We start from the raw sequence: 12,842 nt of genomic DNA, 5'->3' as shown, positions 1-12,842 counted from the left end.
TGCATTTTAAGGTGATTTTGGGGTTTCTGTTTGTTTTTATGATTGATTTTTTACTGTTTCATTCTCTGTAAGATGAGCTGTACAGACTCTTCCACACAAACACCTGTACATTTGTAGAGACAGGTTCTACCTTGTGTTCAGTGTAACATGTCAAGAAGCCTACAGTGACCTCTCAGCTTGGGAGAAATAAAATGAAAACTTCAGAGCCAGTGTGGTGTAGTGGTTAAGAGTGGTAGACTCGTAATCTGGTGAACCGGGTTCGTGTCTCTGCTCCTCCACATGCAGCTGCTGGGTAACCTTGGGCTAGTCACACTTCATTGAAGTCACTCACCCTCACTCACTTCACAGAGTGTTTGTTGTGGGGGAGGAAGGGAAAGGAAAATGTTAGCCGCTTTGAGACTCCTTCAGGTAGTGATAAATCGGGATATCAAATCCAAATTCTTCTTCTCTTCATTTCACCTCAAAGCTGGGATAGATACAGGGGTTATTGCTTGTTGAATTCATCAGAAGGTTCTGACTGATGACAGCCTAAGGATGCTTTTCTGGGGAACACTTAGAAAGGGGGTCAACTGCGGTAGCAGTCAGATGGGCCAAAGTGCTTACCTGAGATTCCATCACCAGTGTTACTTTACTAGGAGGGAGAGGGGGAAGGGAGAGGCCTTATGTCAACACACCACCCTCTTGCCTGTCCCGTCTCCTGTCACCGGTGATGGGTGGTCAAGTAAGTATGTATCACTGCTTCACCCTGCCAACTGTTACTGGTTAACAATAGGAAAGATGCCCTCACCAACACCACCCAGATATGTCACACCACTTAAGACAATATTGGCTTCCCAAACATTCTCCTGTCAAAGCCCTGGATAGATTTAGAGCTGCATAATCTCACCAAATCTGCTGGATGACATGTCTTCAGGCCACAGACTGGGCATAAAATTACGAGTAAATATAGGGAATATCTTGTTCACCATGTACAACTGTCAGAAGACATAGTCAGTACTTTAATCTGACAAGTTTAATTACAAATAACTAGGAGCCCAAATTAATATAATGGTTGGTCAGAATCTTAAGTAGTGGAGCAGGGAAATTTGAACAACTCGTTTTTGAAAGGACAGGTGATATTATTGCCAACATGATTCTTCTGGCTGTTAAAAAAAAAAAATCCTTTTGATAAGTTCAAGATGTGCTTTGCTGTCTTGTGAAAATACCAAACTGAAAAGAGTTTCCTTACGAGGCAGGAAATGGTTGGTGCCAGTATAAATGGCATTAATTAACTCCAAAAGCACAGACTTATGAGCACTTTATAGAAATAATAATAGAAAGGCATACATTATGAGGTGGGGGGAACTCTACCCAAAAAAACCCACTGATGTAAAATGAGTTGAAAGTGATTGTACAGAGAATATATTAAATTGTTAAGTCCTAAGGTTAATAAGAAGAGACAGAAAAATGAATAACAGACAAGGGCAAACTGATGTTTTACAATAAAATTTCAATAAAGGAAAGAAAGCCAATGAGACAGAGACCTTCAGAAAGTCAAGTTTGGCTGGGAGGAATAATTGACAATGTTGCACCTGGTTATATACTGCGTGTGCTGCAAAGTACATCCCATTGGCTGTAGGCATTTTGAGAGGAATAGCCTTTTTTTTTAGAAAAGGTTTCTCTGAATCTGCCTGATTCAGCCAGCACTGGTGCCCAGCTCTAATGCCAGCATATAAACTGTTTGCAGAATGAAGACCTAGGGAATGCGCTATGTAGCTGCAAATATAATGTTTTAAGTGCATTTTTAGTACATTATACATTGCACTTGTATAATGGTGAGCTTATGGATGATTCAATAAATATATATATATATTTCCCCCCACAGCATTTTTATATGTGTCTAGATTCCAACCTTGTGTGAGACTTCAGTGAGCAGGAGGCAGTAAGTAGGAGGCAGAAACTGACAGTAATATCACTGAAGAAAAAGAAGGGGCACCGTCTAAGAAAACTGTAAGGTGAAGGGGGGGGGGGAATAGAGATTTTTTTTTTTAAAAAAAGAAAGCCACTGATTTGAAATTAGTTTATTTCATGCAGCCCCCACCTTGCAAGGAAGATTGGCTCTGACCCTGAAGCTTACCAAAGCAATCTCTCAGTGGTGAATTCTACTTTGTAGAGATAGGGTTCTGTTATCTGCTTGTCCTGAATTATCTATTAACTGACCTAACTGTATCATGTTTATCTCATGGTATGAGGAGTCTGTATGGCTTCTGAAAGCATATTCATCACATAGGTTCTTGTTATGCCTCACTATTTCATAGTCCCCAAGGCAAATGTACCGGTACTTATAAGACCAGGAGGAACTTTAAAATATGGTTATGTGTATCTAAGAATGAGAAAGATAAAGAAAAGAAATTGTTTGTCTCTGATGCCTTCTTTTTGTGTACACAAATATAGCTGCTCATGCACCTACATGCATAATATCATTGGAACTGCATGTGAATTAAACACCAAATTGACTTCCCAGCCACAAGGTGGGACTGCCAATCAGATGAGACTGGCCTGTGGAATTTGAGCAGTTTCCTTAGGAAGTGGCTTCTTGTCTGACTGCCAACTGAACTTCCATACATTATATCTTTTAGACAGAAGTGAACTGCCAGTCTATCGCCTCATATAGTTTGCCCTTTATTTAAAAGAGTTCATAATAATTATGGTTACATTTAAATTTCCCTGCACAATGTGACCACATATACTCGCCTAATACATTAACATGCCAAACTCTTCTCTACAAATGTTATTAATTTTCGATTGCGTAATATCGGATGATGTCATTTCTAAATCCAAAGGGTAATAAATAAATATGGTGTTGATAGCCACATATACTTGTATATTTCCAGAAATGCCACATCCTTGCACATTATAAGACGGAATTGTGAGTATGCCAAACAACTAATCATGTTAAGAAAATTAAGGAAGGTGGTATCAGCAGATACTGATGTCCTCCTTGCCAATACCATGGGGAAAGAGCCCCTAGCCTGTGGCCACAGCCTGTGGTGAGGGGGAGGATTGGAGAGCGAGAAAAGACAACACTGCCCCCCCACTATTTACCCCCTCCTTTGATGGGGTGGCTCCTTTTGCATGAGTTGGCTCAGAAGCTTCCCAGGCATTGTAGGTGATACACCAAACTTTGTGATGGCTAGGACCCTCAGACAGCTACAATTTCCAGAGTTCCTTGGGAAGAAGGAATGAGAATCGTTGCTCTAGGAGGTGAATAGGGGTTTCTTAAAAGTTCTCAGTACCCATAACAAACTACAGTTCCCACGATTACCGTATTTTTCGCTCTATAAGACGCACCTGGCCACAAGATGCACCTAGTTTTTAGAGGAAAACAAGAAAGAAAATATTCTGAATCAAATGTTGTTGAAGAGGCTTTCCCTGAAGCCAGAACAGCAAGAAAGCAACGCAAAGGTATTTGGGGGAAGCCGTTACTGTTTAAAATGGTGCAGTACTGCTTTAAATGAATAGTTCATATGGGGCCCAAGCACATGGCTTTACTATAGCCAGGAGGCTATAGAGCCCTGCCAAAGGGGTAACAGTGGCATGGATGACTAGGCCAGTTCCTTATGTGGATGAAAGTAGAGAAAAAGCACCCTAACTCCCCTATATCCACCGATTGCAGATAGGTTGTATAAAATGACTATAAACCCTTTTAAAGAGTTGTAATCCAAGGTCAGCATCTACCTCTTTACTGCCAACCACAATAATGCAGAACATGCAGGTCACCAGCACACTGGCAAGCATCCAGTTAGCAACAAGTCAAAGAACTTAGCAGCAAAAGAAAGTTTCCCAAATCCCAACATACTTGGTGCAAACAGGAGGTTATGCTACTAATTTGCTTTAGAAAGTTATAGTGGGATTAATTCATGATGATCCTCAAAGTTTGCTACTCCCGAGACAAACAGCAGGATTTTCTGATGCTACACAGGTGAATTTCTTTCTCAAAAATACACTGATGTTTAATTTTGCAGTAAATCTTGGAGCATGCTGAGAGCAGTTTTGCCAGTTTTTCTGCTTTTGAGCTCCCACTGTTCTTTATTGTGTTAATTTCAGCTGAGTATTTGCTTTTCTAGGTCTGTTCATCTTGTTTTTATCCTTTTTTCCCCTGCCTGTCTTCTCTCTCCCATGTCCTCTAGAACAGGAAAATGAGAAGGATGGGAGGATAGCCCTGCCCATTTGCTTCTCCTTCTCAGAATGAAATGGTGTGCAGGAGTCCTGTGTCAATTGTCCCCAGTGCGGTACGCATGAAGTCACTGGAATCAGTCTCCAGCACTCTGTGGGACTCCATTTTGATCTCTCTTTGCACGCTGTGCAATCATTGTCTTCCACAAAGAGCATCTGCTGGTAGAGCCACATCAAAAGCTTTCCGTCTTTTGTAGATCTCTCATTTAAGAGTACTCCGCACTATGTTCACAAACTTGACACTTTATTTCCTAATGTCCTCTATGATCCTTTTCTTCAAGTCTCCCACAGCTTGATGTGTGCTGCCTCTTCCCCTTTGTTCTGTTCTAATCTCCATTTTATCTGCCCTCCTCAATCAAAAGTGCTTTGTTTTTATTAGAAATTGTGCTTTTCCTAGTGTTTGTCTGCTCACTTTGGATTTCCTCTTTGGCTTCATTCACTGGACATGTTGCTTTCAATAGTTTGTCACTCAGATCTTGATTTTATTGCCACTCCCCAGGGGTATGACATATTCCATAGCTGAAGTCTAGGGAAATACTATGGGAATTTTTATTTTTTATTTCTATTTTCTTAGGCTTGATGTCTTAATGCTGTTTTGATTGAAATGTACTGTCAATCATCACATACTTAAAACAAATATGCATTTACTTTTGCTTTTAAAATAGGGTAAAACGCAAAATGCTATATGTCTAATGCATATTTGCTCGCATTTTTCCTGGTTAACCTTGCTTTCTACATGCTTCCCTCGATTTTTTGTTTCCAAACAGCTGGAATCTTTATTTTAAGCTGGGAATTATATATTGGATGTCAAGCCAGAGATGAAGAATGCAATCCATAACATACTAGGGAGTAAGACCCATTGAAATCATTGACATCTAAGTTTACACTTATAGGATTGTACTATAATCTTTATTGGATCCATTAAATGTGTTATTGAATTACTTTGACAATTGAAGAGACTGAGACATTAATATATAATTTCTTGGTGACAAACAAAGATGGGTCAAGCATCTAACAGCAAAATTGCCATCTATCTTGGAATAAATGAAGTGTGGTGAAACTGACAGATTAATCAATGGGTGCTTCCAGACTGTCACTATTTCTGAGTGGGATTTAATCACATACCAGAAAATTCAGGCTGAGCAATTACAGAATTGGGATTTCATTTGCAACAAACCTGATTCACCAAAACCAGACTTTTTGCGATAAGGAAAGTGATGTGGAAATGCACTGAAAACTCTTGCATGATACAGTTATTGAACCTTCCTCAAAACAAATCAGAACGAATGCTCAAGTTTGTGTAGAGAGTTGTTAGGAGACCCCCATTCCCCTCACAGAACTACTCTTCTCAGAGTTCCCTGGGAAGAGAGATTTGTCATTAAACCACTCTAGGGAAAAATCAAATTTCAAAGGAACATGAAAATCCATCTGAAATTTGACAGGATAAAGACAATATAACAATCTGTGTGTGCTGCCATGTCAACAAAGTGTATATGTGTGTGTGGAAAGCAAGGACATTATGGTCATTTTTAGAGATTTAGAACTTCTGGATCGTGATCTGGATTAAGCAGTGTGGGCCCCCATTCTGGATCAGGACCCCAAGGCTGCTGTAATCAAAGGGGACAGAGTCGTGTGGCTAACATCACATGTTGTTTAGCCCTCAGAGATTATCTAGAGAATCTGTGGGGATTTCTAATTAATTAATGAGATGATAAAGAACCCACACCAACACTGTTTTAACAAGGCATCCTAAAGGGGAAAGTGGGGATTCACAGGAGACAGAATAATACCAGAAAATAGGGGTTGTTGGAGTGTATTGGAGAGGCAAATATAATTGCCTCCATACTGCAGGTGTGGAGTTGGGGCTGGGAAACTGAGAGATTTGAAAGAGGGACTTTCTGATTTGTAGATCTGTCAGGATGGTGTAGTGGCTAGATCATTGGGATAGGACTGGGAAGGCTTCCTTTCAAATCTTTATTCAGCCGTGAAGCTGACTGGTAACCTTGGATTGTTTGCTGTTTATGTGAAAAATAAATTAAAATTTCAGCAAAGGGATAAAGAAGGAAGATACAGATTATTCCTCTAATATTTAACCTAGCAGGCCATGTGACCACTGGAGTTAACAGAGTCCTTGTTAGCACAAGGATTAAGTAGCCTATATAGCCTGTTGTTTGGTAGGAAATAGTGAAGATAGCTGGCACTTTTATTACCATATGGTATGTCAATCTTCTACTGACAGCCAGTGCACTGTAGTGGTGAAGGGAGATCCAGGTCCAAACCTTCACTCAGCTATGAAGATCACCGGGTGCCTTTGGGCCAGTCACTGTTCCTCAGCCCAGCCTATCGCACAGGAGTGATGTGAGGATAAAGGTGGGAGGAGAAGAAGAATTTGGATTTGATATCCCACTTTATCACTACCCAAAGGAGTCTCAAAGCGGCTAACATTCTCCTTTCCCTTCCTCCTCCACAAGAAACACTCTGTGAGGTGAGTGAGGCTGAGAGACTTCAGAGAAGTGTGACTAGCCCAAGGTCACCCAGCAGCTGCATGTGGAGGAGCGGGGACGCGAACCCGGTTCCCCAGATTACAAGTCTATCGCTCTTAACCACTACACCACACTGGCTCTCAAACCATGCACACTGTCTTGCGGTCCTACGAGGAAAGCTGGAACACAATCTAAATAAAATAAAATAAAAGCTAGGAAGCACCCATTCTTTTCATTTCATTCCTGGAACACCTCCTGCCTTCTCCACTCTGGCCAGCTCTATTTTCACCCCCACCTTTCATGCCCACTATGCTGTGTCTGGCCCCAGATTTTTGTGGTGGCAGCAGCACAAGCAGAATCAGACAGAAGAAGGATGAATCCTTTTTAAAAAGCGAAATCTGCAGTGTCATACCTAGCCAAGGAGAAAATGAAAGAGATTGGACGGCTAGACAAATTAAGTACAAATGCGATCAGGCCAGATTGCATACGGATGCAATGGAAGGTGGCATAAACTCAGCTCATGACTGCTGTTGGAAGGAGAGAGAGCAGGATATACTACAGCTCATCAGTGCCGACGGTTGTTAGCAGGGGGGAAATAGACATATAGAGACTAAAGATGAATGAAACCAGAGACGCTCAAATGTGATGTAAGTAATAGTAATGCTGTTGCCTACACATATATCTGTCTGGCTTGTAGGAGAAGCTCTTCCTTAAAGAAGCTTAAGGGGAAAGAGAACCTTTAAAATGTAGCACATGTGAATTAAATTCCATTTTGCATATTAAAAAGAAAGATGTGGCATGGTTATAGGATGCAAAATCAGTATGTCACTCAAAGACTGGCTTTTGCTATAATTTTGCACATGCTGGGGACTCAGAAATAGCATATGGAATAATGTAAACATGAGCTAGAAGAAAGATGTTGCTTGGGAACAGGGGAATTTTGTTCATATCTCAATATAAATGAGATGTTTTGCAGATATGTGCGTAACACGACACTAGCAGAAAGACAAAGGCCTCTCCCTGTTGCCACCTGAAAAGGAATTTATCTGTTTACTCCTAATCATCAGTCAGAGCCTGCAAATTTTAGTATTATAATTGCAATACAGAACTCATTTTAACATTTATTGTGGGGACTTGCAAGGACACAGCTCCTTGTAGCCTGGGAAAATCTCTTCTGAAGCCAAGACACTGCAGACGACAATTATGATTATGTAACTTTCTAAAGCATTGTTTCCTTGAAAAGAACTGTCATGTTCTCTTAAGCTACCAAAGCCTTCAGTTTTTATTACTCCATGAATTTGAAGTAATCAGTTCACAGTGTCATTTGTCCTGGTTCCACACATTTTCATGGACCATTGACAAAAATGACGATCAAAAGCAGGTAAATAGAGCTTGTGACACAGATGTGTCTCCATTTACAAGTGTAGCCTGGGGCTTTCCAGGTACTTAAAGCTCCCAGCGACTGCAGCAATCTCTCAAACGGGGTAGAAAATTACCAGAGTGCGGAGGCACTGTTATTTTCCAATGTTCTAGTATATAATGCATCAAAGTATATTTTATATCTGATGGAATGTACACACTGCAAAACAGAAGTAGTGCTGCAAAGTCCACATATAGCAGATATATCCATTTTGCTGAAGCAAGATTAGTTTGTGCTGACTTTCTGGCACTGATAAGACAGGAAGTATTTTGTGCCAAGGAAATCCCAGTTTCCCTGTGTGAGGGGGTTTACTTCAAGGTGCTTCAAGACAAAACTAGACATCATTCTAAGCTCACTCGCCCCCCTGTGTCCCCCACCCCCCAGTCTGTGGCTCCTGCTAGGAAGGAAACACAGACTGTGAGGTTTCAGAGCCGTAGGTGATGGCACACAGTAACCTTTTATATTTATTTTATTTTTAAAGGATTCAAATATAAATAAATAACTGTCTGGAAGAGCTCCACTCACTACAGCAATGTTCAGGCACTAGCTTGGACACACCATTTTTAAAACTGGAGACATGGAAGGGCGTGCAAAGCAGCCCTGCCCCCAGTCTCCCTGTGTGCATCAACCTGCCTGCACAGTCCCTGAGTACCGTGTGCCCAGTTCTCTTGCCACCAGCTTTTTAAACATCACAACAGAATTGTTTTAAGGATAAAATGGGAAACAGAATGAACCACACACTCTGCCTTGAGCTACCTGGAGGAAAGGTGGACAATGTATGTAAAAATAAATATTCCCATTTCCAAATTAGCACTAATGGAGAATTTCACAACTGATGCATTACTCTATCTTACCACACACACGACAATAATCACCATACAGCAGTGGGGAGGGGTGGTAGTTGTCGTTAGGCACAGTTGTGGGACTGGGAATCTTAAGTAATGACTATTGACAACCAACTATTAAACCCACACAACGGTTTTGTTTTTAAGAAACTTTGCAAATGATATGTTCCTTTACTTCCTGCAACAGGTGGCTGAACTATTTTTAAGGCTAGAAGCTTCACAGAGAAAGAAAATGTGGCGTTGGATGCAAAGCAGAATGGAAATTATTTCAAAGAGGTTACAGGAAGATGTATCTCAGAAAATGGTCCATCTGGCAGGTAGGCAAATGCTCTCCCCACCCCCCCACTCCCACAAAAACTAGAATTCAGAATGAAAATACATACCACAAGGCTATTAGTTTCCATAGAAATTGTAGTATCTACAAGCAGTCATTAGGATTCATCTCTGCTTGGCCAATTTTAGCTTTGTTTGCCTCTTCTGGATTTCCAGAGTCCTCCTAGAACAGCTTTCCCCCACCTGTTTCCCTCAGACATTTTGAATTACAGCTCTCTATCATCCTTGACCATTGGGCCATGCTGGCTGAGGCTGATGAGAGTTGTAGTCCAAAACATGCAGAGGCCACCATGTAAAGATTTCCTTACATAGTTCAGGCCATTTCCTTGGGCCTTAATTGGTTACCAAGGTGAATCAAGCATATTTTGCCCTTTTAAGACGGAACCCTTTTTGAATCCACTGCTTAACTTATGGCAATGCAGTAGAGTTGAACTCACAAACCTATTAATGGAACAAAGATGGGATGCACTTTGTGTGTTGCTAAACTGCAGTTCATATCCTTACTGACCAAGGCTGATTAGAGTTGATAAACATCTGGAGAGCCATGGGTCCCTTATAACTACTACTACTACTACTACTACTACTACTACTACAACTTATTATTTATACCCCACCCATCTGGCTGGGTTTCACAGCCACTCTGGGCGGCTCCCAACAGAATATTAAACAGAATAAAACATCAAACATTATCCCTCTTCTAGCTGCTGACACAAGATAGATGTCACAAGGGAGACTTTCCCCCACCTTAATCAACAGCAGTAAACATGGGAAGAGCACTGAGAGAAACCAGTCCCCCTTTTCACTACCAAGGATATAACAGATGGATACAATAAGGAAGCAATTCTAGTTAGTGGTGTGAGTGTATGGAAGTTCAGCTCAATGAGAAATCCTTAAACCCCCAAAGAGCTAGGAGAAATAGTAAATTTGCAGAAAACTCATTTTAAATCAACTGTAAGAAAAACAGCATATGTAAAATCAACTCACTATCAGTGCATAATGTTTGAGGAGAGAGTAGGGATTTTTTTCTGAGAAGGGAGGAAGATTTCCTAAAATAGTAATTCTGGTGCAATGCTAACAAAGATATTAAAGAGCAAGTTAGGGTACAGAGTTCATGACTTTTAAAAGTGTAAAAACCCCCAAACACAACCCACTTGCTGTTAGAAACAGAGTTCACTTTTTACTCAGATTCTGAAGGTGGCCTTGGCTATCAAATCAGCAGACAAAGGTTTGCTGTTGTTTACATGTACCACTCCTCAGAACTACAGAAGAGAAAAATAGTACATTCCTAGGTATGTATCCACATTTTAACAAAATGATTGAAATAGAAATACTCTTGCTTGAGGGAGGTAGTACAGCATGAGCAGGGAACCTGTGCCTACTCAGATGTTGTTGAATTGCAATTCCTATAATCCATGACTATGGGCCATGCTGGCTGAGGTTGATGGGAGCTGGAGTTCAACAACATCTGAAGGGTCAGAAGTTCATCACGCCCATTGTAGAAGAACGCATGTGGCAAATGTCAGTAGCTTTAAAACTGTAGCCAGCTTCCCCAATAATTCCCTATTGTCTGAAGTTGTTATCTGTATTTATTTTGTATTGGTGAAATCCTTGATATTTGTTCATGTACTCTAAAATTGTATTCCTGTAGTATGGGGATTAATGAGGGGACAACAAAAGTGGACTTTACAAGCTGTTATGGTCACTAAGAGACATATAATACTCACTGTCTGTACTTCACTACTGGGGCAATAATTGACTATATTTCCTATAGACAACAATTTTGTGTGGATACCTATTTCACCATCTGAAAGACTTCCATAAATGTACATACGTAACTTAAGATGTATGTAGGCTGATAGTTATTCTTAATGGGATCTGCTGCTACTAATGATGTTTCATTTCCCCCCTTTATTGCATTTGCTAATAATAATAGTAGTAATAAAATCAATTGCAACTGGGCAGAAGTCACAATGATAGCAGGTTAAGGATAAAACTTACTGCTTCCCAAGTGCTTCTGAAGACAGCCAAGGGGAGGAAGAGTCCAAGTTCTTCTCTAGGCTCAGAAGGAAGAAAGGCACAGACTTTCCCTGATACTGTGCTGAATATCAAAGTCTCTTAGAAAATTGTGATGAATCTCACTGTTTTTAGAGCGTCTCCACAGTCAGAATAGTGTCTGTGAGAGTCCCTTCACTACTCCAGGCAGGGGAGCTGTCCCTGGTGCTGCAGTGAGACAATTGCCTGAAAACAGCAAGGCTTCTCATAGCTTTCTGAGCAGTTCTGAAGGTCAGGGCAAGAAAGCCCACATCACTCTTCTCAGCTGAAAACAGTTCGGATGTACCTTTTCCTTAACATAATAAAAACAGCAGTCCCTTCTTCCTTTGCAGGAGAGGAGGGCATCAAGGTTTTGGTACATTTGCAAACATATTGGTACAAATTTCAAAACTTGAGTTCCACAACTATGATGTAAATTTGTCCAAATTTGACAGCTACAAGTGTGTACAGTAAAATCTGAAGGCTTTACTGTTGTGTTACTGTACATAACCCTATGTAAGTCATCCAGAGTAGGTACCACACAGTCAGATCCGATCATGTGATAAAGGGTATAAGAAGAGCCTTGGTGGATCAAGCCAAATGTGCATTAAGTCCAGTATCCTGTTCTCACAGTGGGCCACCAGGTGCTGATGGGAAGCTTGCAAGCAGTTCCTCGGTAAGACATACAGTAAAGGATGCATCCTTATGAAAACATTCCTGCTGTTTGTAAAGTTTGTTTTCAGAGCCTGTTCTTTTTATTTAATTCTGATATACAGTGGAATGTTTTGCATGAAACAGAATATTTGAACAGTATAACCCCAAATCCTGTTGAGAACTCAGCATTAGGAAAAAAACCCACTGTCACTTAAAAAATTTATTGTCATGATAGCATTGTCATTGTAAAATGGGAATATTAAATCATGTGGGGATGCTATGAAAGACATAAAACTTTAAACTAAATGTCATTCGTAACACCTCAAAGCAAGGAAAATTATGTGTCTTTGATATAAGGAACCACATCTCCAGCAGTATCTGTCATTAATAAATTGTCAGATAAATTTTCTCCAGATGATGGCTGTTTTTACAGTTCTGAAATAATAAAGATATAGGATGTACATTTGTACTGAGCATTTTATTTTATGTTTTGGTGAAAATATCACGTAGTTAAACAGGCTCTCATCAACAGTTTTATCAGTGTCAGGATGGATTTTCCAACACGTTATACAAAGAAATCTGCAGGTTTTTTGCCATGTGTTTTTCACCCATATTTGAGAACATGCCCCAAAGGATAAAAAGAATTATGAGTGAGCAATGATTCCTGTTCCTGCAGTTATTCTATAACAGGCTTCCTCAACCTCGGCCCTCCAGATGTTTTTGGCCTACAACTCCCATGATCCCTAGCTAGCAGGACCAGTGGTCAGGGATGATGGGAATTGTAGTCTCAAAACATCTGGAGGGCCAAGGTTGAGGAAGCCTGTTCTATAACATTCAAAAAGAAAGCTCATGATTTTCCAC

This window comes from Podarcis muralis, chromosome 2 (assembly GCF_964188315.1).
Source record: "Podarcis muralis chromosome 2, rPodMur119.hap1.1, whole genome shotgun sequence".
NCBI classification, from domain to species: domain Eukaryota; kingdom Metazoa; phylum Chordata; class Lepidosauria; order Squamata; family Lacertidae; genus Podarcis; species Podarcis muralis.
This window is presented reverse-complemented; position numbering follows the sequence as displayed.